The sequence below is a fragment of the Colossoma macropomum genome, unplaced genomic scaffold (genome assembly GCF_904425465.1).
Source record: "Colossoma macropomum unplaced genomic scaffold, Colossoma_macropomum, whole genome shotgun sequence".
Lineage (NCBI taxonomy): Eukaryota > Metazoa > Chordata > Actinopteri > Characiformes > Serrasalmidae > Colossoma > Colossoma macropomum.
In genome coordinates this window covers 16,267,384-16,278,075 of record NW_023494790.1, presented here as the reverse complement: position 1 = coordinate 16,278,075, position 10,692 = coordinate 16,267,384, and positions in this window count along the sequence as shown.

Genomic DNA, 10,692 nt, shown 5'->3' with positions numbered 1-10,692 from the left:
TCCCGTTCTCTCTTTCTCTCGCACTTCGGTTCGCCTCGGACACATGATTCTCGGATGTTTTCGCATTTCCATCTTCCCCTTTCATTCCAACAACTACACGCTTACCCCCTACCCACTCCCCTCGTCTATCCTCATTTTAATTCCAATCCCCTTTTTTTATATGGAGAACTATTGTTCTTCGCAAACAAACACACATGCACAGTCTACTCTCTGTACTCCATATACACAAAGCCTGGTGATAGAGAGGGAGGGAGGGAGAGTGAAAGAGAGGGAGAGAAAGAGCGAGGGAGAGGACGCCATTTAAGCAGTTTGTTACGAGCACTGCCAGTCCCCAAAATGGCTGAAAACAAACAGGAGCCATGCCAACAGGGAAAAAAAACCTGGGCACAGAGAGAGACAGAGGGAGAGAAGATAAAGAGCAAAGCAGAAGGGTGGATTGAGAGAAAGAGTGCGGACAATACTTTGGGAGAAGCACAACTCTTTAAATAAGTGAAGTAGTTGAAAGGAGAGAGAGATCAAAGAGGTGGACATGGACATGCTCTTTGGTTTCCATTTTCTGTCTCCCTTCTGTCTCCCTTTACTGTCCTCCATAAAGAAGTAGAGTTTATGGTGAGTGGTGCTGAAAGAGCGAAGTAAACATTTTAAGTTCTGCTCGAGCATGAGCAGCTTAGAGTCTGGTTAATCTAACCTGTGTGAGTGATACAGAGAGACACATATGAGGCCTCCTCATCAGACTAAAGTCATCAGTCTAACGTTACATATTACCCTTACACGTCAGGCCTGTGAACACTAACTAGCATTATGGCTCATAACGCTGCCTTTGGGCTATCACACATCAGAGTGTGTCATAACATGAAGAACATTCTGGCGTCAACATGAAACATCTGCAGAAAGACAATTATCTTCCTCTTTGTCCTTTTCTGCTCTTCACTTCTCTTGCTGTCTAATGTTTAATTTTCAAAAGAGTACCCCATTATACCCACCATCCCATGTCCATCTCCCCTCTGCCCCTCGCTTTATTCCTCTCTCTCTCTCACTCTCCCTTTCACTCCTACATTGTATGCCAGGCCACTTGTCTCCATGGGAACTCGGTCTGGAACGGTTGTTCCTCTTATGATCTTGCCGGCTTTTAATGGAACTTTGTCGTTTCTTTTTTACTCATTTCCCAATTAATCTGTTTAGTCCTCAATGCCTAATGCTGAGCACAAGTGTCCAACAGTTGCTGTATGTATTTTGTGGTTTAGTGCGTGGCAGTGTGCGTATGTTCCAGCATTCCCTGCTGCGAAACGGCTGCAGGCTGCTGTTGACTCTGTGTGAGAGAAGTGCAGGCGATCCATTCATGCACGCTCACCTCAAAGTCATCATGCTTTTCAGCGCAGAACTGTGAGGCCGCACAGCCACAGAAATGAGAAGTAACTGGAAAGGGTGTTGATGACTGGGGCACACTGGGCTCCCACTGGCTTAGAAACCTCAAAGAACGCTTTACTTGGTGCATCGGGTTCAGGAACGTCCAGTGCCAAAGTGAGAATTTACCGTTGTGGTTGGAGTTACGTAAAGTTACATCTGGATTTCCTGAGAGTATAACTAACTTTTATTTTGTTCTCATGTCTACTACCTATAGTCAATCTAATACAATTTATAAATTAACAAGAATCATGCATTCTTCCAAAAAAACATGGGATGTTTCCACAGGATGTTTAAACTGCTATTGTAGAAAGTGCAGCTAAAACACTACAGTGTTACAGCTGAATTTTTATCTCCCAGTTGTAAGGCTGGAAGTAAAATGGAAAGTTGTTATGCCTTAATCTGTTAGCTCCACACATAGTAGTGTTGATCTCGCCAGAAGCGAACATATGCTCGTTCCCTTGTTCTCAATACATTTGATCATATTTCTTATTCCACAGTTGGCTGCTGTAGACCGTTTCTTAGTTTTGTCTGTGTGACTTGCACGAATGTTCCCCCCGTCCAGAGCCGATCAAAGACCATCTTAATATGACATATGGATCAGTGGACACTAACAAGCAAGCCATGGCCAGCTGAATCTCTACAGCAACAAAGAGCCTGGGACATCTGGAGAGAGCCACACACAGACTCCTGGTGAGTTTTTGGGGAAGAGGGGAGTGACGTGTGCATCACAGTGTGTGTGTGGAGGCAGGCACGGGAGGGCTGGATCCATGGATGGTGAAGTGTGAACTGTCCAATCAGATGTTAGATCTGTAATATCCAAGTGTAAATTATTTTCAGTTGTGCTATTTTATGCAATATATTATTAGTATTAGTAGTATTAGTATTAATATTATCATTAAGGAAACACCACAGACTCATGCTTTGATATTTAGGCAACAGTATCACTTTTAAATAATGAAATCAGATAAACATGCAATGCCTTGTCCTGTATGGTGGGTCAGAAATGACACTTGCTGCTTTACTAGTGGTTTTCCACATGGCTTTTCAAGCATGGAACAGCTCACAGTCGGAACAGTTACTCAAATTGGGAAACGCCAATCAGATATGCTTTATTACCTCCCTGCATATGAACTATTATAGGGACATCAGTAGGTTTTCAAAAGTTACACTACCATGATGTAAGATGGCCTAAGACGACTGGAAGGCTCTAATGCAGCAGCGTCAGAGTAAGTGGGGAAAAAAAAGAGATTCTAAAGGGACTTTCAACACATATTTTGATCACTGATCATTTATATCACTGTTGATGAATTTATTTAAGCATATTAAATATAGATAATACACTAAAAAAGGCCAACATAAGCTAAAAGTAAATCTAAGAAGTGAATTGTGCTGGAGAAAAGAGGTACAAAAGTAGAAGACCAAAAGAGAGAGCGAGAGACTGGAGAGGATGGGTGGAAAATCAGCTGGGAGGGGTGCCTGATGGGGAAGGAGGGGGGCACTGGGGGGAGGCTTTTTCCACTGCCAGGGAAAAAACGGCTAAATCAAATTAATTAGCTTCTTCATCTCACAGCCTTAACTCAGGCATGCTGTACCAGGAGAGAGAGTGAGCGAGCAAGAGGAGAATGCGTTTGTGTATGTGCATGCTGGTGGTTGAGATTGGATTGGGAGGGAGGCGTGAATGCCTTGTTTTGAATGTGGGCTATTCAGCAGAGAAGGCTAGGAGGGAAGAGCGACCAGTAATAGGCTGATAAGAAAGAAGGTTATTTTGCTTGTCTTCAGCAGTGAGGGAGAGGAGGAAGTGGGAATAGGAGGCCAAACAGTTTGCGTTTGACAGCAAGGTGTTCCATGCATATGATATTTCCTTTTAATCCACTACACAGTTTTCTGTGCATCATCAGCAAGCTCAGCCTTTCCTTCCTGCCATGCCTCTTTAAATAGATCTCTCTCACAGAATCGCCCAGAGAAAACAGAGTGAGCCAGCATCAGGGAGGGGAAAGACACAGAACGAGAGGCGTCCAAAAAGGGAGGAAAGAAGGAAAAGTAGACAAAGAGAGGAAGATAGAGAGAAAGGAAGAAAGAAAGAAAAGAAAGAAAGAAAGCAAAAGAAAAGAAGAAAGAGGCAGATGGTCAGAACTGTTTGGCAGCATTCCAGGGAACCACAACAGCAACAGACCAAAGCAAAAGCATGGGGGGGGCGGGATACAGATAGACAGACACACAGTAATGCAGGGGCGATAGGACTGACAACAACCAACCAGTGATAGAGAGAGAGGCTGGATGGACTTACTGGGTTTGGAACAATGGGGAGACTTTTCCTGACATTTAATGGCCTTCACTCCAGGTCAAAGCTTGCTCAGTGAAGGCCTAACTTCATAAAGTACTCTTTCTTTCTACGTTTTTGGTAGAAGTAATGAAAATACTTCTTATACTTATACTAGTTAACTGTGCATTTTTGTTGGTGGGTTAACCTGTGTATCTGAAACCTGTTGATAAAAGGCCTTCATTTTTCATATGAAGCAAATTATGTAACATTACCTGACTCTCCAGTCCAGGGGTAATAGGTGGAAATATGGGAAAATGCCCCCCTTTAAAAACAATGTCCGTTTACTGTAAAGCTAAACCATGTCAGTACATGGGTTTAGCATGTACAGGATGACGATGGATAAACCTGCACACAGTTAGAAGAAACAAAATGAAACAGCAGCCAATTTTGGTTTGATAGGTCAAAAAAGGAAAAATCTTAGGCATCTTCCCCTAAGTATCTAGAAAGAAGCCCACTGGTAAATATTGCCTCAGTTTGACTTAGATAGTCCTAAATTTGTCAGAATGTATAATTTGTCAAATCATTTCTAATGTTTGCATTTTTCAAAAATGGTGTTATTAATCAAAGTACAATGAAATATATATTTTATAAAATGAGGCCTCTGTGAGTTTGTTTTAAAGATTCCACTTCATTTTATTAAACCAAAATTAAAACAATAAAAGTATCATAGAAGCAAAGAAGCAAATGGTCAATTTTGTTTATTAATCAAATCATTTTTCCAAAAAGCAATGTAGCAGCATTCGGTAGGTGCAGCTCTTAAATGCAAATGATTAATGCACTTGACAGAACAAAGCATGTGTTAAATTAGAGCATAGCCTTTTAATAAATGTGTTGAGAAGATTTGTTGCCATAATTTGGAGAAAAAAACAAGGGGGGATGTGCTTCTAACCCTGGGGAGCTCCCTCCTCCTCAAGTTATCCTATGTATCAAAATTCTTGTAGTGAGCAAACTGATCAAGGATCTATGTTTTTATGACTTGGTATTGATTTGATCTTAGATCAGCTGTGTTCCTTTCAGAAAACATAGGCCCAGGTCCACTTGTCGGTCCAAGCATGACATCTTCAGTGGACACTTGTAACATGATGTCTATGCTACACTTCACACTTAAAAATTGCCCCATTTCAATCTGTACAAAAAACTGTGACAGACTTCCTGTGATTAAAGCACAGAAACTGATTTTCATATTCAAATGATGAAATCCTACTTTTTTATTCTGCTATCATTAGCAACTAGTTTTTGTATTGTACACTTTGCCATATGGGCTAATATGTGGTCCCTGCCTATGGACAGAAATAATACAAGAACACACTAAGAAAGTAGTTTGCTCTACAAAATAAATAAAAATAAAAAATCAACTCTAATTTGCCTTATTTTGCATCCCCTGGAAGTTATCAAATAAGAGCCGTTTTAAAAATTCATCACCTTCAGTGCATGACGGGTATATCTGACATAAATGAATATCTATGATCATCAGTAAACATAATGACAAGGGCTGTCTCCTTCCCTAGCAGTCCCATCTTTCAGCTCTCACTCAGACAGATTTCTATCTGTGTAGTGCACATACCTCTCTTTCCCCCCTAGTGGCCATCTCCCTTTTCAGTATTCATGTGTACTCATGAGCATACCCACTCCACAGCGCAAGAACAGTGTCTCCCAGGCCTGATCCTTGAATATTCCTGTCCTGGACATCTTGTGTTACCAACCTCAACTCTGGAAGGGCTCTTTAATTACCTGATTCATTCGATTAACTGTGTTAGAGCAGGAAAAATACAAAAATATGCAGGCCAGCGGTACTCCTGGTCCAGGGCTGGAAACCACTGTACTACAGACATCAAAAGGGGAGGTGCAGTTTATAAACAAAGAACTTGTGCTCTTCTTGTAGTCAAATTCAAATCCACACAATTTTCTCCTTACCATAAATGTAGCCGATCAGAGATGTCCAAACCAACACACACCATGATGAGGTAAATCATTTAAAAACAACTTGCTTATGGTTAGGGCTTGCAGTTTCCACAATGCTAACTGGTGGGATGTAAGCTTCCATTACTTGCTACTAGCCTCAAAGCTCCAGTGCAAAACATGTCTTGGCTGATCTGGGGTGGGTGGACAGCAATACAGACCTGCTTGTTCTTTTTCTGAGACCTGACAAAACACACTAGTGCATAGTTTTAAATTTTGCTATTAGTAACACTATAACGCTGTATGTTGTCTTCTTGCGTAATACATGCTATTCAGAAAAATGGAGGTAAAGCACATTGGTTTAAACTAAAAACATGCACAAAATGCATTCAGACAGGTAGCAATGCTACAAGAGAATTTGGGGAAGGTGGTACATCTTTAAAATGTTTTTACATTACAACTCAAATAGATACATTAAGGCGCAATTTGATACTTACTTTTTTGTGTGCTACACGCAACCCGACTTGCTCCAGTCAGTTCCAGAGAATTTTACCCAGCGCAGATGTCCCTGCACAACCCAGGAACACTGGGTTCTGACATATTTCAAGTTTAAAAAAAATAATTCAGCTGCCTATTCATTACACTTTACTTTTACCAAAGATATTCATCACCACTATGGTAAATATGACAAACAAAATGCAGACCCTGAACAACCCAAACAAATAATCTATCTCAGTCATACCGAATGCTTTAAAATGTTCTCTCCCCTCTGGCTTCACTAACTGGAGTAATTCAGGATTGGCTGGTTGTGTAAATGGTGATCACCAATTTCTAAACACTGAGGCCTTCTGAAATCATTAATATCAGACAGATCACAATTACTCTTGTTCGTCCATCCTTTGAAAGTCGACTTTTACACTACCAGGCCTGATTGCATCTGCTTGTTATTAAACACACTTTAATGTATTTTATGCAACTATGATTACTGAAAAGGATGGAGATACTTGCTTCTTGACTGCATAGTATATGCAACATAATTCAGCTTGTGCTTACAGTACCCCAAGATTTAAATATTTTATAATAACTTGCTAGACTTTTCTAATCCTGTCTTATTTTTGTTTTAAACTACACAGGTTAGTCCAGACAGGACTAGACTTAATCCTTGTCCAGACAAAAAGTCCTGCATCTGCAAATTGATGTTTTTTCATTAAGAGCAGAGGTTACCAATCTTATCCGGAGAGCGCCAGGTGTGGCAACAAGTTTTCATTCGAATCTAGCAGCACACCCGATTCCTCTTGTTTAATCAATTTGTCCTAACATTCAAACAACTGATGAGCTATATGGAGTATGCTCCTGCTTGGTTGCAACAAAAACCTGCAGCCACACTTGTCCTCTCCGGATAAGAGTGGTGACCTCTGGTTAAGTCCTGACTTGAACGGACTGAACTACCGGCAGTAATGCTGTACTCCAGCAGAGGAGGCTGTAGGAGTGGAACACTTGCATAACTGGGTTTTAGTGTCTGCCACACGGTGGCGCTGTGCAGCCACTGAAGGGTCGTCAAACGTTCTTTAACTCCAGTGCTTTTTCTACAGTGGACACAGTGGCCCATGCGGCTTCAACCAGTAAGGCTTGAGTAATATTAATGTACTATCTGAGAGACACAATCCTGTGAAAAGAGGACAAAGAGTCAGTTTTAAGGAATATTATTTTATTCTCAAACCAGTCGAGACTTACAAGCAAATACAGAGTATTTAAAAACGTTTACAATGACAAGTACATAGAACTAGGCTTACAGCGGGTCAAGCACTGATACTGTGACCTCAAAGCCATAGACTAGCATTCATCAGACAATGCAAGACATAAAAACATGGCTCAGAAATAGCTGCTTAGTGGATTTTGAATACAGAACACTAGAATACAGCAAACTAGTTGGCTATATGGTACAGCTAGCTGCTACATCATAGGTTCACACTGAGGTAAACCATTTAGAAGTACAGAAATGTGGGAAGAGTAGCAGCACATAATCAGGTTATATAACCTAACAGGGCTGTGCTGTTAAAACCCCTCGGTGCTGAACTGCCTGCGTTCAAACAGGCCACATAAACTCAACAACGTTGAGAACCGGGCCGGGTATCTGATCAAGATCACATCCAGTGGTCGATAGGGTTCTGTCCCACATTGTAATTGCACTCGCCGAACTGACCGTGTCGAGCGAAATTACAGTACAGACAACAGCGCACTGTTATCGTTAGCTGGTAAATTACGCAACCCCGGTTTACTCTTCCCTGCTGACTAAAGACAGTCTCCATTTTTGTTCAGCAGTGCATCTTTACCCCGCCATATTGAAAGAGTCAAATAAGTGTCGATATAACTACTTTCTTTTTTAACATGACTAGATTTTCCGAACGTGATATCAACGCCAACACCGAAACAAAGACGAGTACATCGAAAGCACACAATAACTGACAGGGTTAGCTTAGTTACAGCAAACAAAGCACAGCAAAGACCGTTAGCCAAAGAAGCTAGCAACAAATAATTAGCAGATGCCAAAACAGCCTAAAAACACCTGGCAATATTTTGAGTCCTGTGCTCATTTACAGATTCATAATTAAAACAAGAAAATATAGAGTGTACCAGAACTGAAAAAGGCAACACCAAAATCTGTCTGCTTTTGCCAAGCACCAACATTAGTTTAGCTTAGCTCTGTGTATTAGCTAGCTAGCTTGCTAGGTAGCCAGCTAACATCACAAAACAAAAGCACTCAACTTTTATCGGTTTCCAGGTCAGCTGTCTAACAGAACCAAAATCAACGCTGATAATACCATTAAAAAATATTCAACCAGTGGAAGGTCAATTCCCTGTGCAAATTTAACCACCTAAGCCCATACAGCCCCCTGAGTTAGTTAAGGACACCGAGCAATTCAAAATTGAGACTTGCTAACCAGAACAGCTAACGTTAGCTAGTGCTTATTCGGTCAAATGCCTGTATCTTTAGCCGAATTACTTGAAGTCACAGCCGTGTTTTTAATACATAAAGCGGTTGATTTGACTTAAGCTGTTATATACCACGGAGGAAATGTCACCAAGTTATGTTATTTTAAGAGTAAATAAAAAAAACAAACAAGTGAACGTCTAAAACTCCCATACAGTGGTTTAAATATAGTTAAATACTACACACAAGCTTAGTGTTTAGCACTCAAATGGCTACTGGCTGTCGAATATATGCCTAAATCATGTCGAGAGAAGTCCCACCGGCCATAGAACATAATCTGTTTTAGCTCAGAGACTGGTTCGGTCTTGGAGGGCTGACGTCCCGTACAGTTGGGCCATTTCCCTGCTGTATCACATCTGATTAAATTCATTAGAAAAATACCAGGTTAAAAAACTGTGTTAAAGCAGGTAAATCGCCCTTCTGTTCCCCGGGACAAAAGCTGGCTCCCCGGCTCAATCGGGTGCCGTGGCGGACATAGAGCTGGTTAGCAAAGCACAATCCCGGCGGCCATGTTGTATCAACGTACTCATCTTCTCGACGACTGCTTTCAGATGAATACAAACACAACAGGCTTCATATATCTCACTTTAACGGACATGTCACCGAATATTAAACAAGATGAGGGTTAACTAGGTCCGCAGTTTATTCGCTACAGATTTTAAAATGATAGGAGTAAAAAAAGAACACAAATCTACGCTAACTAGGTTAGCTAGCTTACTTACGCTAGCTAACAGTTTTCATAGGTAAGCTAACTTAATTGCTTTAATTTCCCAAAAATGAAGCGAAGCTGGGCTCAACCTCTTAATTCGCGAGCTTCTTGTTCGAATTTTTTTCCGTTCCACCTTAAATGGTGCAGTAGTTACATACTGACGCCCCAGGCACCAGAATTCAACTACTGCACCATTTAAGGTGGAACGGAAAAAATCGAACAAGAAGCTCGAGAACAGGACATCAAATTTCAGGCACGTCAAAATACTACCGATGTCACATTAAGTGTTACCGTAAACTTTGTTTGTACGATCCCTGATTCGAAATATTTCTTGTATCATATTTCACCAGTTACCCTTAACGTTAGTCGTTAGCTTCGTAGCTACGATTAAAACGCGGCCTAAACCTTAAAATTTAATTATATACATTAAAATACAACCCACACTGACTTATCTTTAACCATTGTTACATAAACACTACAAAAATCACATCTGAAGATTTTAGTATAAAATACGTTAAAAATTATAGTTGGTATGAAGCTCCAGGCTTTCTGGGGGCTTTCCAACTTCGCATACCGAAATAAGTGCGTGCTGTCCGGCCGTCTCTTTTACTCGACTCCCAGGACTCGTGCAATTTCCCATAAAATATCAACAAATTAAGAAAAATGCTACGTAAATCTTCATTAATGTTTACAGGCGTGCTGAAAAACATCAGTGAAGTAACTTAAACTGGCAGGCTATAATATATTAACACAAAAATATAGGCGTTAATGTCGAAGGTTTGAGGTAGGCCTTTCGGGGAGCTTCTTTTCCAGGACTCGTAGCTGATCCAGAGCGAGACGGAGCGGAGAGGGGCAGTTTTTTTTACTTTTGCTTAGAAGGGGCAAAAAATATCCATCGGCAAACATCGGTAATGTTCGTAAAAGAGGCGGCACCATACGAATATCGCGCTGACGCTGACCCGCGTTCACAGCGATTGGCCCGCCGTTACTTGTTAATACATATTTATAAGGACACTGTCGAATCAGGCTCCGATTTGGTGAATATTATGAGAAACATACGGGTAGAACGTTCCTGAACACGCCCTTTGTCGGGATAGACCAATCGGTTGCCTTCGTGCCAGTTTTCCCGCCTTTCTCACATTAAGTTTCGTTCGGCTCAAAAACGCGCGAAACCATTGGTCGTACGTCTCTCTTAATGAATTATTCATTTACGCTCCTCGCATGGCCAATAGGCGTCAAGCAACTTCACTCTAGAACCCGCCCACTGACTGTTTTGCCCCTTCTGTTTAGAGTGTGTGAACCCGTAGCTAAGCTTACAGTCTATATAAAGACGTGTGGGAGCAGTTGTCTCTCAGTTGCGCT